The sequence below is a fragment of the Oncorhynchus mykiss genome, chromosome 18 (genome assembly GCF_013265735.2).
Source record: "Oncorhynchus mykiss isolate Arlee chromosome 18, USDA_OmykA_1.1, whole genome shotgun sequence".
Taxonomy (NCBI): Eukaryota; Metazoa; Chordata; class Actinopteri; order Salmoniformes; family Salmonidae; genus Oncorhynchus; species Oncorhynchus mykiss.
In genome coordinates this window covers 62,024,479-62,041,978 of record NC_048582.1, presented here as the reverse complement: position 1 = coordinate 62,041,978, position 17,500 = coordinate 62,024,479, and the positions used below count along the sequence as shown (strand labels likewise).

General features: G+C 49.9%; 1 pseudogene; it reads left to right on the top strand.

The window, feature by feature from the left end:
• Positions 1-6,051: 6,051 nt before the first annotated feature.
• The window catches only part of LOC118941000, a 17,512-nt pseudogene continuing 6,063 nt past the window's right edge, over positions 6,052-17,500 (top strand).

Below are 17,500 nucleotides of genomic sequence, written 5' to 3'. Positions count from 1 at the left end.
GCCGGATGACACTGCACCAGCCTACCAGTCTGCTCCAGCCCAGGTCAACCTACCAGCCTCTCAGTCTGCTCCAGCCCAGGTCAACCTACCAGCCTCCCAGTCTGCTCCAGCCCAGGTCAGAATACCAGCCTCCCAGTCTGCTCCAGCCCAGGTTAACCTACCAGCCTCCCAGTCTGCTCCAGCCCAGGTCAACCTACCAGCCTCCCAGTCTGCTCCAGCCCAGGTCAGAATACCAGCCTCCCAGTCTGCTCCAGCCCAGGTTAACCTACCAGCCTCCCAGTCTGCTCCAGCCCAGGTCAGAATACCAGCCTCCCAGTCTGCTCCACCCAGACAATCACCCACAACTGCAATTCTAATTGATTCAAATGGGAAGTTCTTAGTCCAGGAAAGATTATTCCCTAGACACCAGGTGTATAAGTTCTGGTGTCCTACAACTGAGAGTGCAATGCAGCTACTCAGTCAGACCAGGATTAACACCCCTGACAACATCATCATCCACACTGGCACAAACGACCTTCATGCCAAAGGTGAAAATGTATCTGGGGCAGTGAGAAGAGTGGCAGAACGGGCACAGGCTATGTTCCCAACAACCAATATAGTTGTGTCCACCCTCCTACCAAGAAAAGACTTCCCAGAAAAGTTGATCGACAAAATAAATCAACAGATCACTGTGGACTGTGCCTCACTGCTCAACGTCAGAACGGCTCACCACCCCACTCTGACATGTCAACACTTATATGATAATATACATCTTGATCAGGACAGTATCAGAACCTTTGCCAAGGACCTAAAAGATGCAACACTTGGCAGGGACCCACACACCCATCACCCCAGCAACAAAGGTCCCCCGCCCCACCTTCTGAAACAACAGTACCTCCACCATCCCAAGGAGAAAAGAGCCAGACATGGCTTATTACAGCACAGCTCTACTAGACCAGGCCCAACACAGCACAGCTCTACTAGACCAGGCCCAACACAGCACAGCTCTACTAGACCCGGCCCATCACAACACAGCTCTACTAGACCTGGCCCATCACAACAAAGCTCTACTAGACCTGGCCCATCACAACACAGCTCTACTAGACCTGGCCCATCACAACACAGCTCTACTAGACCTGGCCCATCACAACAAAGCTCTACTAGACCCGGCCCATCACAACACAGCTCTACTAGACCCGGCCCATCACAACACAGCTCTACTAGACCCGGCCCATCACAACGCAGCTCTACTAGACCCGGCCCATCACAACGCAGCTCTACTAGACCTGTCCCATCACAACACAGCTCTACTAGACCCAGCCCATCACAACACAGCTCTGACCACTACTCCAGGGTCGGTCAGAACACTGCCCTTCAGGGAAGTAGACCACATGATGCAGTCCACACCATGTATCAATTAGATCGTCAGCCTACATATGCTGAGGTAACCTCTGGCAGAAGACCCCTAGAACAATCAGAGATAGGAGAGGTGCGCCAACTACTGCAACTAATATGCAGACTACTGAGCTAGACAGTCCCTTTAATTCACACACGGGCACGCACGCGCACACACACACACACAAACACACAGGGTTGCAGATTGCACATAACATAAGTACAATGCAATCTTATTCCATTCTTATTCATTTGTTTACAAATATTCCTAAATGTATTGACACCGGTATTATAATAATTATTATATGTAATGGTGTGTGTGTGTGTGTGTGTGTGTGCGCGTGTGTGTGTATGTATGTATGTATGTGTGTATATGTGTATGTGCATGTATGTGTGTATATATATATATATATGTATATATGTATGTGTATGTGTATATATATGTATATATATATATATGTATGTATGTATGTGTGTGTGTGTGTATGTATGTGTGTGTGTGTGTGTGTATGTCTGTATGTATGTGTGTATGTGTATGTGTATGTATGTGTATGTATGTATATATGTATATATATATGTATGTGTATGTATATATGTATGTATATGTGTATATATGTATGTATATGTATGTATATGTGTATATATGTATGTATATATATGTATATATACATATTTTATTTTTTTTGTTTTTTTCGATGTACTTTACTCAAACCAGTGAATATCACTTATTATAAATGAGATCATTAACTATCAGCTCTTGGAATATCCAGGGCCTATACTCTTCACATTTTGGTTATAAAACAACTAATCCAGAATTGATTAAAAACATCAAGGGACAGGACATCATAATCCTACTGGAAACATGGTGTCGTGGAGACATAGATACTCAGTGTCCCTCAGGCTATAGAGAAAGTTTACTACCATCAATCAAACATAAAAATGTTAAACGGGGCCGAGACTCAGGTGGAATCATCATTTGGCATAAGCAGGACTTAGCACTGAATGAAATGAAAAAAGGTACCACTCACATTTGGCTAAAACTTAACAAAGGTACAATCTATTGTGACAATGATGTATACATATGTGCAGCTTATGCTCCTCCTTCAGATTCATCATATTATGATGATCAGTTTTTTGACAATCTCCAGACAGAAATCATTACATTTCAGGCGCAGGGTAAAGTGCTTCTTTGTGGAGATTTCAATGCAAGAACAGGTTCTGAGCCTGACTACACTGATGCGGGAGGTAACCACCACATATTTGGACACCCCTCCTTGTACAGTAGCCCTATTATAAATAATAGAAACAGTCCTGACCAAATACTGAACAAAAATGGAAAAGAGTTAGTACATCTCTGTCGAGCCTTAGGCCTGTACATGCTTAATGGTAGAATCAGAGGGGACTCTTTAGGTCAGTTTACTTACTGCTCAGCTCTTGGGACAAGTGTAGTCGATTATGCCATCACTGACATTGACCCCTCCTCCATTAGTGCATTCACTGTCAGACCACAGACACCATTGTCAGATCACAGTCAGATCAACGTGTTTCTGAAGAAATTAACCGGCAATATTCATTCAAAAAAACAGCCCAATAAACTTTACAACATAAACCAATCGTTCAGATGGGCTCCAAACAGTGCAGAGGCATTCATTGAAACATTGAACTCAAATGAAATGATGAACTCTATACAGTTTTTCAATAACTCACAGTACCAAAACAATAAAGATGGTGTCAATTCAGCTACCCAAAACATCAACTGCATATTCCAAAAAGCAGCATCGAAAGCAAATTTGAGAAAACCAAAGCAATGCAACATCAGAAGCAAAAATCAAAATGTTTCTGACAAATGGTTTGATAATGAATGTAAAACAATTAGAAAACACCTAAGACAAATGTCAAACAAAAAACATAAGCAGCAAAACAACCCAGAGCTACGATATGAATACTTTGAAACTCTGAAACAGTATAAACAAACACTGAAATGCAAGAAATTGAATTATACCAACAAGACACTTGATGAAATTGAAAACGCAATTGACCAAAATCAGTTCTGGGACATGTGGAACAATTTAAGCACAACAAAGCCACAAGAATTAGCCATACAAGATGTAGGAATTTGGAAAACTTACTTTGATAATCTATACAAAAACATCCCACAAAAAGACTTAAACCAGAACCAATTAGAAATTAAAGAAAAATTGAACATCCTGGAATCAGTCATTAAAAACAACCAAAATCCATTAGATTACCCAATAACCCAACAAGAACTAAATGAAAAGCTAAAATCTATTAAATCAAAAAAGGCTTGTGGTGTAGACAACATCAGAAATGAAATGCTGAAAAACAGCACACCTGAGTTGCAAAATGCTGTGCTTAAATTGTTCAACATGGTTTTAACTTCTGGCTGCTTCCCTGATGTCTGGAACCAGGGGCTCATCTCCCCTATCCACAAAAGTGGAGACAAATCAGACCCCAATAATTACAGGGGAATTTGCGTCAACAGTAACTTGGGAAAGATTTTCTGTAGCATTTTGAATTCAAGAATTCAAACCTTTCTTCAAGAAAAAAATGTAATAAGTAAATGTCAAATTGGCTTTCTCCCTAACCATCGCACTACTGACCATATATACACCTTACACACACTAATTAATAAACACGTCCACCAAAAAAAAGAGGGCAAAATCTTTGCTTGCTTTATTGACTTTAAAAAAGCATTTGATTCGATTTGGCACGAAGGGCTATTCTACAAAATTCTACAAAGTGGGCTTGGTGGTAAGGTGTATGACTTAATAAAATGTATGTACACAGAAAACAAGTGTGCAATAAAAATCAAAAACCAAAGAACAGAATTTTTTTCACAATGTCGAGGTGTGAGACAAGGCTGCAATTTGAGTCCAAATCTTTTCAACATTTATATCAATGAATTAGCAGACATGTTGGACCAATCTCCAGCCCCAGGACTCACACTATTTGACACAGAGGTGAAATACCTGCTATATGCTGATGACTTGGTACTTCTATCACCAACCAAAGAAGGTCTTCAACAAAACATTAATATTCTGGAGCAATATTGCCATAATTGGGCCCTGGCAGTAAATTTCCAAAAAACTAAAATCATGATTTTCCAAAAAAAACCCAGATGTCAGAAACAAAAATGTAAATTCACCCTGAACAACACCTTAATTGAACACACAAAAAATTACACCTACCTTGGTCTGACCATATCTGCATCGGGAAACTTTAATATGGCAGTGAAGGCACTCAAAGAAAAAGCCCGCAGAGCAATGTATGCAATAAAAATGAAATTATTCAAAATCAACATCCCAATTAGAATTTGGACTAAAATATTTGACAGTGTAATCCTACCAATAGCACTTTATGGAAGTGAGGTTTGGGGGCCACTCAATAAACTGGATTTTAAAATGTGGGACAAACATCCAATTGAAACCCTACATGCAGAATTCTGTCGGAAAATTCTACAAGTCCAGAGAAATACACCAACTAATGCATGTAGGGCAGAATTGGGCCGTTTTCCAGTAATAATGAAAATACAGAAAAGATCATTAAAATTTTGGCTACATCTAAATTCAAGTCCAAATTTGAGTCTGCAATTTAAAGCACTTCAAGCCCAAGAGCTGAGCCCAGAAACGAGCCCTCTCAGTCAGCTGGTGTTGGACCTCACCAACCAAGCTGACACCAGCACTGCTTCAAAAGAAAGAATTCCAATAAGCAAAATCATGAACCAATCAAAGGAATCATACTTACAATACTGGAAAAACGAAACAAAATCCCAAAGCCGACTAAATTGCTATCTGACCCTAAACAGAGAATATGAATTGGCTGATTATCTCTACTCTGTCAGAGATACGAAGCAGAGACAGATCCTTACCAAGTACAGGCTGAGTGACCACCGATTGGCAATAGAAACCGGCAGACATAAAAAGACATGGCTACCCAAAGAGGAGCGTGTATGTGGTCACTGCATGACAGGGGAGGTAGAGACAGAGATGCACTTTCTCCTTTACTGTGATAAATATTCCTCACAAAGAGATTCATTATTCACAGAAATGACTACATATATTCCACATTTCTACAAATTGAACCCAGAGGAAAAACTAAGAATACTCATGGGCGAAGGAGCAATGGCTCCTCTTGCAGCCAAATATGTATTTTCCTGCCATAGCCTGAGGGACACTGAATAATAACATCTGCATAGTAAACAGTAACTTACTTATTATTACTATTATTGTTATTACTATAATTATTAATGTTTACTGTAGACTGTTACCATTTTATTGTATTTATTTTTGTATTATTATTTACTACCATTTTATATTATTATTTGCTATCATTTACAATTTTGTTACAATGTATATTGTATACATTGTTGCTTTGGCAATATTGACACAATGTTTTTCATGCCAATAAAGCAGCTTGAATTTGAATTTGAGAGAGAGACCGAGAGAGAGAGAGAAAGAGACCGAGACAGAGAGAGAGAGAGAGAGAGACCGAGAGAGAAAGAGACCGAGAGACAGAGAAAGACAGAGAGAGAGAGAGAGACCGAGAGAGAGAGAGGGACCGAGAGAGAGAGAGAGACCGAGAGAGAGAGAGAGAGAGAGAAAGAGACAGAGAGACAGAGAAAGACAGAGAGAGAGAGAGAGACCGAGAGAGAGAGAGAAAGAGACCGAGAGAGAGAGAGACCGAGAGAGAAAGAGACCGAGAGAGAAAGAGACAGAGAGACAGAGAAAGACAGAGAGAGAGAGAGACCGAGAGACCGAGAGAGAGTGAGACAGAGAGAGAGAGAGACCGAGAGAGAGAGAGAGAGAGAGAGACCGAGAGACAGAGAGACAGAGAGAGAGAGAGACCAAGAGAGAGAGACAGAGAGAGAGAGAGACAGAGAGAGACAGAGGGAGACTGAGAGAGAGTGAGACCGAGAGAGAGAGAGAGACAGAGATGGAGAGAGACCGAGAGAGAGAGAGACCGAGAGAGACCGAGAGAGAGAGAGACAGAGAGAGAGAGACACCGAGAGAAAGAGAGACAGAGAGAGAGAGAGACCGAGAGACAGAGAGACCGAGAGAGAGAGAGAGAGACCGATAGAGAGAGAGAGAGAGAGACCGAGAGAGAGACCGAGAGAGAGAGAGACAGAGAGAGAGAGACACCGAGAGAAAGAGAGACCGAGACAGAGAGAGACCGAGACAGAGAGAGACCGAGACAGAGAGAGACCGAGAGAGAGTGAGACAGAGAGAGAGAGAGAGAGACCGAGAGAGGGAGACCGAGAGAGAGACCGAGAGAGAGACCGAGAGAGAGAGAGACAGAGAGAGAGAGAGAGACAGAGAGAGAGAGAGACCGAGAGAGAATGAGACCGAGAGAGAAAGAGACCGAGAGAGAGAGACCGAGACAGAGAGAGAGACAGAGAGAGAGAGAGAGAGACAGAGAGAGACCGAGAGAGAAAGAGACCGAGAGAGAGAGACCGAGAGAGAAAGAGACAGAGAGACAGAGAAAGACAGAGAGAGAGAGAGAGAGAGACCGAGAGAGAAAGAGACCGAGAGACAGAGAAAGACAGAGAGAGAGAGACCGAGAGAGAGAGAGGGACCAAGAGAGAGAGAGAGAGACCGAGAGACAGAGAGAGAGAGAGACCGAGAGAGAGAGACCCAGAGAGAGAACGAGAGAGAGAGAGAGACCGAGAGAGAGAGAGAGAGAGAGACATAGAGACAGAGAGACAGAGAGAGAGAGAGACCGAGAGAGAGAGAGACAGAGAGAGACAGAGAGAGAGAGACAGAGAGAGACAGAGACAGAGAGACCGAGAGAGAGAGACAGAGAGAGAGAGAGAGAGACAGATAGAGACAGAGGGAGACAGAGGGAGACAGAGAGAGATAGAGAGACAGAGAGAGAGAGAGACAGAGAGAGAGAGAGACAGAGAGAGAGAGAGAGAGAGACCGAGAGAGAGAGAGAGAGAGAGACCGAGAGACAGAGAGAGAGAGAGACCGAGAGAGAGAGACCGAGAGAGAGACAGAGAGAGAGAGAGAGACCGAGAGAGAGAGAGACCGAGAGACAGAGAGACAGAGAGAGAGAGAGACCGAGAGAGAGAGAGACAGAGAGAGACAGAGGGAGACAGAGGGAGACAGAGGGAGACAGAGAGAGAGAGAGAGAGACAGAGACGGAGAGAGACAGAGAGAGAGAGACAGAGAGAGACAGAGAGACCGAGAGAGAGAGACCGAGAGAGAGACCGAGAGAGAGACCGAGAGAGAGAGAGAGAGACCGAGAGAGAGAGAGAGAGAGAGAGACAGCAGCACAATTAGACCCACCCAAATCATGAGAAAACAAAAAGATAATTACTTGACACATTGGAAAGAATTAACAAAAAAACAGAGCAAACTAGAATGACATTTGGCCCTAAACAGAGAGTACACTGTGGCAGAATATCTGACCACTGTGACTGACCCAAACTTAAGGAAAGCTTTGACTATGTACAGACTCAGTGAGCATAGCCTTGCTCTTGAGAAAGGCCGCCGTAGACAGACCTGGCTCTCAAGAGAACGTATGACCAACGTATGACCATATTAGAGATACATATTTCCCTCAGATTACACAGATCCACAAAGAATTCGAAAACAAATCTAATTTTGATAAACTCCCATATCTACTGGGGGAAATTCCACAGTGTGCCATCACAGCAGCAAGATTTGTGACCGGTTGCCACAAGAAAAGGGCAACCAGTGAAGAACAAACACCATTGTAAATACACAACCCATATTTATGCTTATTTATTTTCCCTTGTGTTCTTTAACCATTTATTTGTACATTGTTACAACACTGTATATATTTATATATAAAATATATTATATAAAATATATTATATATTTGTATGTGTAATTTTTACTGTTAATCTGTATTGTTTATTTCACTTTTGTATATTATCTACCTCACTTGCTTTGGCAATGTTAACACGTTTCCCATGCCAATAAAGCCCCTGTATGCTTATTGTTATTGTTGAATGTATGGTTATTTTGACACTTTGTTGTTGTTGTTACTGTTGTCCCGTTGACAATTTTGATTCTCATTCTTATATTGTAAATACCCAAAATAAGCTTTTGCAATATGTACATTGTTACGTCATGCCAATAAAGCAAATTGAATTTAATTGAATGAAAGAAAGAGAGACCAAGAGACCAAGAGACCGAGAGACCGAGAGAAAGATAAAGACTGAGAGAGAGAGAGAGAGAGAGAGAGAGAAAGACCGAGAGAGAGAGAGAGAGAGAGAGAGAGAGAGACCGAGAGAGAGAGAGAGAGAGAGAGAGAAAGACCGAGAGAGAGAGAGAGAGAGAGAGAAAGACCGAGAGAGAGAAAGACAGAGAGAGAGAGAGAGAGAGAGAGAGAGAAAGACCGAGAGAGAGAGAGAGAAAGACCGAGAGAGAGAGAGAGAGATGGGGCTACAGGCGGACATGATATGAGGAAAGCATCCGCTCCTCCTCCTCCCTAGTACCCGTCTTTAGGAAGTATGTTGAGAACAGTCTTTAGAGATTACCAGTGTTTTTATTTATTTCCAGAGGTAGAACAGCGGGAGGCCCAGCTTCAATCAGCCCAACTAGTGCTGGGAGACAAGGACCCTGCTTTTCTACTTGGCCATGCTCTTGAAAAGTAGAAAGAGAAAAAAAAACTCTATATACAACTAAATGGATTAGCCGTCATGCGTTATTTTGGTTATGGAAACATCAGCAGAAGAAATATAAGTGAGTACACACAGGGCCGCCCAGTGCAAATACATCCAGGGGGGCAGTGTCATCTGAGCATTCTCCCGGTTGGATGAAGTATCTACCACTAATACCACTAGTGTGACAGGCTTTTCTTAAACATACCCAATCAGAGGACACCAGAAGACTGTCTGAATCTTGCCGGTTTTAAGACTTTGTGTTATATAAAATGGGCTTTGGTTGATATGTGAGTGAGTCAGAGCGAGTGTGTTGTGTGTGTGTGTGTGTGTGTGTGTGTGTGTGTGTGTGTGTGTGTGTGTGTGTAGTGAGGAACTTGATGAATCTCTTGAGTGAGGTTACAGGTTCAATTGAAAGCTGAAAGATCAGAGTGACTGGATAGATAAAGGGAGGGAGTGATGGAGGGAGGGAGGGAGAGAGGGGAGGGAGGGAGTATGGAGGGAGGGAGGGAGGGAGGGAGGGAGGGAGGGAGGGAGGGAGGGAGGGAGGGAAGGAAGGAGTATGGAGGGAGAGAGGGGAGGGAGGGAGAGAGGGGAGGGAGGGAGGGAGTATGGAGGGAGAGAGGGGAGGGAGGGAGAGAGGGGAGGGAGGGAGGGAGTATGGAGGGAGAGAGGGGAGGGAGGGAGGGAGGGAGTATGGAGGGAGAGAGGGGAGGGAGGGAGAGAGGGGGGGGGAGGGAGGGAGTATGGAGGGAGAGAGGGGAGGGAGAGAGGGGAGGGAGGGAGGGGAGGGAGGGAGTATGGAGGGAGAGAGGGGAGGGAGGGGGGGGAGGGAGGGAGGGGAGGGAGGGAGTATGGAGGGAGAGAGGGAGGGAGAGATGGAGGTAGGAAGGGAGAGAAATCAGGTCAATGGGCACCCAGGACAGCATGGGTGGATTGGGGGATGGGGGGATTGGGGGGTGGGGGGATTGGGGGGTGGGGAGCAGTGTTTGGATGCTGCATGAGTGTGTAGAGTGTGTTTGCGTGTGGGATTAAGGACGCCACGTTGACTACGGGAGGAAGGAGGCGGGGACAGGCAGATGTCCAGTGTCCCACGACGTGTCCCAGTGGGAACAAAACAACCACTGCACTGGAACCCCCCCCCCCTTCTTCTACTGCCCAGCCACTGTCACCATGGCAACGTGTCAGCCACAGCTACCTTCCACTATATTACTATAACTTGTTATTGTGAAACTTTGAAATGAGGGGTGGAGGAAAGGATACACTAAAATATCTTACCTCCACATTAAAGACAATGGCTAATTTAACATATGGCTGTGCAGGCCTGCAAACACTGCTCTTCCCACTGCCACCCTGCTCTACCCACTGCCACCCTGCTCTACCCACTGCCACCCTGCTCTTCCCACTGCCACCCTCCTCTTCCCACTGCTCTTCCCACTGCCACCCTGCTCTTCCCACTGCCACCCGGCTCTTCCCACTGCCACCCTGCTCTTCCCAATGCCACCCTGCTCTTCCCACTGCTTTTCCCACTGCCACCCTGCTCTTCCCACTGCCACCCTGCTCTTCCCACTGCCACCCTGCTCTTCCCACTGCCACCCTGCTCTTCCCAATGCCACCCTGCTCTTCCCAATGCCACCCTGCTCTTCCCACTGCTTTTCCCACTGCCACCCTGCTCTTCCCACTGCCACCCTGCTCTTCCCACTGCCACCCTGCTCTACCCACTGCCACCCTGCTCTTCCCACTGCCACCCTGCGCTTCCCACTGCGCTTCCCACTGCCACCCTGCTCTACCCACTGCCACACTGCGCTTCCCACTGCCACACTGCTCTTCCCACTGCGCTTCCCACTGCCACCCTGCTCTTCCCACTGCCACCCTGCGCTTCCCACTGCCACCATGCGCTTCCCACTGCCACCCTGCTCTTCCCACTGCCACCCTGCTCTTCCCACTGCCACCATGCGCTTCCCACTGCCACCCTGCTCTTCCCACTGCCACCCTGCTCTTCCCATTGCCACCCGGCTCTAACCACTGCCACCCTGCTCTACCCACTGCCACCCTGCTCTACCCACTGCCACACTGCGCTTCCCACTGCGCTTCACCAAGGCGCTCCCCACTGCCACCCTGCTCTTCCCACTGCCACCCTGCTCTTCCCACTGCCACCCTGCTCTTCCCACTGCCACCCTGCTCTTCCCACTGCCACACTGCACTTCCCACTGCGCTCCCCACTGCGCTCCCCACTGCCACCCTGCTCTTCCCACTGCACTTCCCACTGCCACCCTGCTCTACCCACTGCCACGCTGCTCTTCCCACTGCCACCCTGCTCTTCCCACTGCACTTCCCACTGCCACCCTGCTCTTCCCACTGCCACCCTGCTCTACCCACTGCCACCCTGCTCTTCCCACTGCCACCCTGCTCTTCCCACTACACTTCCCACTGCCACCCTGCTCTACCCACTGCCACCCTGCTCTTCCCACTGCCACCCTGCTCTTCCCACTGCCACCCTGCTCTTCCCACTGCACTTCCCACTGCCACCCTGCTCTTCCCACTACCACCCTGCTCTTCCCACTGCCACCCTGCTCTTCCCACTGCCACCCTGCTCTTCCCACTGCCACCCTGCTCTTCCCACTGCCACCCTGCTCTTCCCACTACCACCCTGCTCTTCCCACTGCCACCCTGCTCTTCCCACTGCCACCCTGCTCTTCCCACTGCCACGCTGCTCTTCCCACTGCCACCCTGCTCTACCCACTGCCACCCTGCTCTTCCCACTGCCACCCTGCTCTTCCCACTGCCACCCTGCTCTTCCCACTGCCACCCTGCTCTTCCCACTGCCACCCTGCTCTTCCCACTACCACCCTGCTCTTCTCACTGCCACCCTGCTCTTCCCACTGCCACCCTGCTCTTCCCACTGCCACCCTGCTCTTCCCACTGCCACCCTGCTCTTCCCACTGCCACCCTGCTCTTCCCACTGCCACCCTGCTCTTCCCACTGCCACCCTGCTCTTCCCACTACCACCCTGCTCTTCCCACTGCCACCCTGCTCTTCCCACTGCCACCCTGCTCTACCCACTGCCACCCTGCACTTCCCACTGCGCTCCCCACTGCGCTCCCCACTGCGCTCCCCACTGCCACCCTGCTCTTCCCACTGCACTTCCCACTGCCACCCTGCTCTACCCACTGCCACGCTGCTCTTCCCACTGCCACCCTGCTCTTCCCACTGCACTTCCCACTGCCACCCTGCTCTTCCCACTGCCACCCTGCTCTACCCACTGCCACCCTGCTCTTCCCACTGCCACCCTGCTCTTCCCACTGCCACCCTGCTCTTCCCACTGCCACCCTGCTCTTCCCACTGCCACCCTGCTCTTCCCACTACCACCCTGCTCTTCCCACTGCCACCCTGCTCTTCCCACTGCCACCCTGCTCTTCCCACTGTCACGCTGCTCTTCCCACTGCCACCCTGCTCTACCCACTGCCACCCTGCTCTTCCCACTGCCACCCTGCTCTACCCACTGCCACCCTGCTCTTCCCACTGCCACCCTGCCCCTCCCACTGCCACCCTGCTCTTCCCACTGCCACCCTGCTCTTCCCACTACCACCCTGCTCTTCCCACTGCCACCCTGCTCTTCCCACTGCCACCCTGCTCTTCCCACTGCCACGCTGCTCTTCCCACTGCCACCCTGCTCTACCCACTGCCACCCTGCTCTTCCCACTGCCACCCTGCTCTTCCCACTGCCACCCTGCTCTTCCCACTGCCACCCTGCTCTTCCCACTGCCACCCTGCTCTTCCCACTACCACCCTGCTCTTCCCACTGCCACCCTGCTCTACCCACTGCCACCCTGCTCTACCCACTGCCACCCTGCTCTTCCCACTACCACCCTGCTCTTCCCACTGCCACCCTGCTCTACCCACTGCCACTCTGCTCTTCCCAATGCCACCCTGCTCTTCCCACTGCCACCCTGCTCTTCCCACTGCCACCCTGCTCTTCCCACTACCACCCTGCTCTTCCCACTACCACCCTGCTCTTCCCACTGCCACCCTGCTCTTCCCACTGCCACCCTGCTCTTCCCACTGCCACCCTGCTCTTCCCACTGCCACCCTGCTCTACCCACTGCCACCCTGCTCTTCCCACTACCACCCTGCTCTTCCCACTGCCACCCTGCTCTTCCCACTGCCACGCTGCTCTTCCCAATGCCACCCTGCTCTTCCCACTGCCACCCTGCTCTTCCCACTGCCACCCTGCTCTTCCCACTACCACCCTGCTCTTCCCACTGCCACCCTGCTCTTCCCACTGCCACCCTGCTCTTCCCACTGCCACCCTGCTCTTCCCACTGCCACCCTGCTCTTCCCACTGCCACCCTGCTCTTCCCACTGCCACCCTGCTCTTCCCACTGCCACCCTGCTCTTCCCACTGCCACCCTGCTCTTCCCACTGCCACCCTGCACTTCCCACTGCCACCCTGCTCTTCCCACTACCACCCTGATCTTCCCACTGCCACGCTGCTCTTCCCACTGCCACCCTGCTCTTCCCACTGCCACCCTGCTCTTCCCACTGCCACCCTGCTCTTCCCACTACCACCCTGCTCTTCCCACTGCCACCCTGCTCTTCCCACTGCCACCCTGCTCTTCCCAATGCCACCCTGCTCTTCCCACTGCTTTTCCCACCGCCACCCTGCTCTTCCCACTGCCACCCTGCTCTTCCCACTGCCACCCTGCACTTCCCACTGCCACCCTGCTCTTCCCACTACCACCCTGCTCTTCCCACTACCACCCTGCGCTTCCCACTACCACCCTGCTCTTCCCACTGCTCTTCGCACTGCCACCCTGCTCTTCCCACTACCACCCTGCTCTTCCCACTGCCACCCTGCTCTTCCCACTACCACCCTGCTCTTCCCACTACCACCCTGCTCTTCCCACTACCACCCTGCTCTTCCCACTACCACCCTGCTCTTCCCACTGCCACCCTGCTCTTCCCACTGCCACCCTGCTCTTCCCACTGCCACCCTGCTCTTCCCACTACCACCCTGCTCTTCCCACTACCACCCTGCTCTTCCCACTGCCACGCTGCTCTTCCCACTACCACCCTGCTCTTCCCACTGCCACCCTGCTCTTCCCACTACCACCCTGCTCTACCCACTGCCACCCTCCTCTACCCACTGCCACCCTGCTCTTCCCACTGCCACCCTCCTCTACCCACTGCCAACCTGCTCTTCCCACTGCCACCCTGCTCTTCCCACTGCCACCCTGCTCTTCCCACTGCCACCCTGCTCTTCCCACTACCACCCTGCTCTTCCCACTACCACCCTGCTCTTCCCACTACCACCCTGCTCTTCCCACTACCACCCTGCTCTTCCCACTACCACGCTGCTCTTCCCACTGCCACCCTGCTCTTCCCACTACCACCCTGCTCTTCCCACTACCACCCTGCTCTTCCCACTGCCACCCTGCTCTTCCCACTACCACCCTGCTCTACCCACTGCCACCCTCCTCTACCCACTGCCACCCTGCTCTTCCCACTACCACCCTCCTCTACCCACTGCCACACTGCTCTTCCCACTGCCACCCTCCTCTACCCACTGCCACCCTGCTCTTCCCACTGCCACCCTGCTCTTCCCACTGCCACCCTGCTCTTCCCACTACCACCCTGCTCTTCCCACTGCCACCCTGCTCTTCCCACTACCACCCTGCTCTTCCCACTACCACCCTGCTCTTCCCACTACCACCCTGCTCTTCCCACTACCACCCTGCTCTTCCCACTGCCACCCTGCTCTTCCCACTACCACCCTGCTCTTCCCACTACCACCCTGCTCTTCCCACTACCACCCTGCTCTTCCCACTGCCACCCTGCTCTTCCCACTGCCACCCTGCTCTTCCCACTGCCACCCTGCTCTTCCCACTGCCACCCTCCTCTACCCACTGCCACCCTGCTCTTCCCACTGCCACCCTGCTCTTCCCACTGCCACCCTGCTCTTCCCACTACCACCCTGCTCTTCCCACTGCCACCCTCCTCTTCCCACTGCCACCCTGCTCTTCCCACTACCACCCTGCTCTTCCCACTGCCACCCTGCTCTTCCCACTGCCACCCTGCTCTTCCCACTACCACCCTGCTCTTCCCACTGCCACCCTCCTCTACCCACTGCCACCCTGCTCTTTCCACTGCCACCCTGCTCTTCCCACTGCCACCCTGCTCTTCCCACTGCCACCCTGCTCTTCCCACTGCCACGCTGCTCTTCCCACTGCCACCCTGCTCTTCCCACTGCCACCCTGCTCTTCCCACTGCCACCCTGCTCTTCCCACTGCCACCCTGCTCTTCCCATCTACTCTGTACTGTTTGTGGAGGCTATTGTCTTAGAGCTGCAGAATGCTCCTCCAGAGGACTATACCCTACAAACTGTACTATACCCTACTATACTGTACTATACCCTACAAACTGTACTATACCCTACTATACTGTACTATACTGTACTATACCCTACAAACTGTACTATACCCTACTATACTGTACTATACTGTACTATACCCTACAAACTGTACACCACAGGGGGTTGAGGGCACCTTCAATGGAGAGGAGGAGCTCAGGTTAATGGCTGGAGTGGAATTAGTGGAATGGTATCAAATACATGATGCCATTCCATTGGCTCCGTTACAGATATTATTATGAGCCTTCCTCCCTCAGCAGCCTCCACTGCTGCCCACTACCATAATCCATATCACTACACATGGAGGCTATATGAATCACTGCAGAATAATGACAGTAAACTACCCAGCCTCAACACTGAACCAAGGAGTGTTTTCATTAGGAACCAAACAGAACTGCAGAATAATGACAGTAAACTACCCAACACTGAACCAGCATACCAAATCAACTTCTCAGACAATCATTTAGTAGCAAACCTACAAGGTCCCTGACTCTTCACAAAGACGATGGAGAATACTGTAGTGTGGCTGCCACTGTTAGTGATCAGAGAAGGCCGACACAGCCTTAAAATACTGTAAGGCTTCAGCATTGTCCAGGCCCCCTGTCCAGCAGGCATTCATCTGCATGTTTTAGCATCATCAGCCTCAGCCTCAACACACACACACACACACACACACACACACACACACACACACACACACACACACACACACACACACACACACACACACACACACACACACCAGCATCACAAGACACACACACACCATCTCTACCCAGCATCACAATACACACACACACCGTCTCTACCCGGCATCAAAGCACTGTCCCTCATCGCCACATATTCATCATCCACTCAACTGATTAGGACCACAATACCTGCTCCAGCTATAAAGCTGATCAACGCAACGCTACCAGGCATAAATCTTTTGCTAAGGAGACAGGCTACGGTGAGGAATGAGGAGGCAGTGTTTTGGCTTTATGGGGATTCGATTGATGATTTAGATGTGCACATACTTCCCGGCAGTGTAGGTTATAATATAATGCTGTGGAACAAGGAGCAGGTACATGGTTTTTGAAGTTCGTTCAAGTGAGAAATAAATTTGATGGAGAGAGTGGGTTTTGCTTGTCTAGGCAAACATGAAACATCACATCTAAGTCCAAATCAGTATATTTTACACAACTTGGAACAAGTAGGATTTAGTAGTCTCTGTTGGTGCTTTCACTTGATCATCAAATAACCAAACGTTGAGGTTGTTCAGCATCAGACAGAGGAAAGCCATTTGGCCAATTCAGAGTGACAAGTCTACCAACACTAACAACCAATCACACATTGACGCATGCTTTCCTCTGACTGTCACTAGATCTCAGAGGTGGGCACACACACATTTCTACCCAGCATCACACACACACACCTCTGCCCAGCATCACACACACACACACACACCTCTGCGCAGCATCCCACACACACACACACACACACATCTCTGCCCAGCATCACACACACACATTTCTACCCAGCATCACACACACACACCTCTGCCCAGCATCACACACACACACACCTCTGCGCAGCATCCCACACACACACACATCTCTGCCCAGCATCACACACACACATCTCTACCTAGCATCACACACACACATCTCCACCCAGCATCCCACACACACACACACATCTCCACCCAGCATCCCACACACACACACATCTCCAGCCAGCATCCCACACACACACACACACACACATCTCCGACCAGCATCACACACACACACCTCTGCCCAGCATCACACACACACACACACCTCTGCCCAGCATCACACACACACACACACCTCTGCCCAGCATCACACACACACACCTCTACCCAGCATCACACACACACAAACATATCTACCTAGCATCACACACACACACACACATCTCTAACCAGCATCACACACAAAAACACACCTCCACCCAGCATCACACACACATCTCTACCCAACATCACACACACACACACCTTCTCTACCCAGCTTCAAACACACACACACACACACACACACACACACACACACACACACACACAC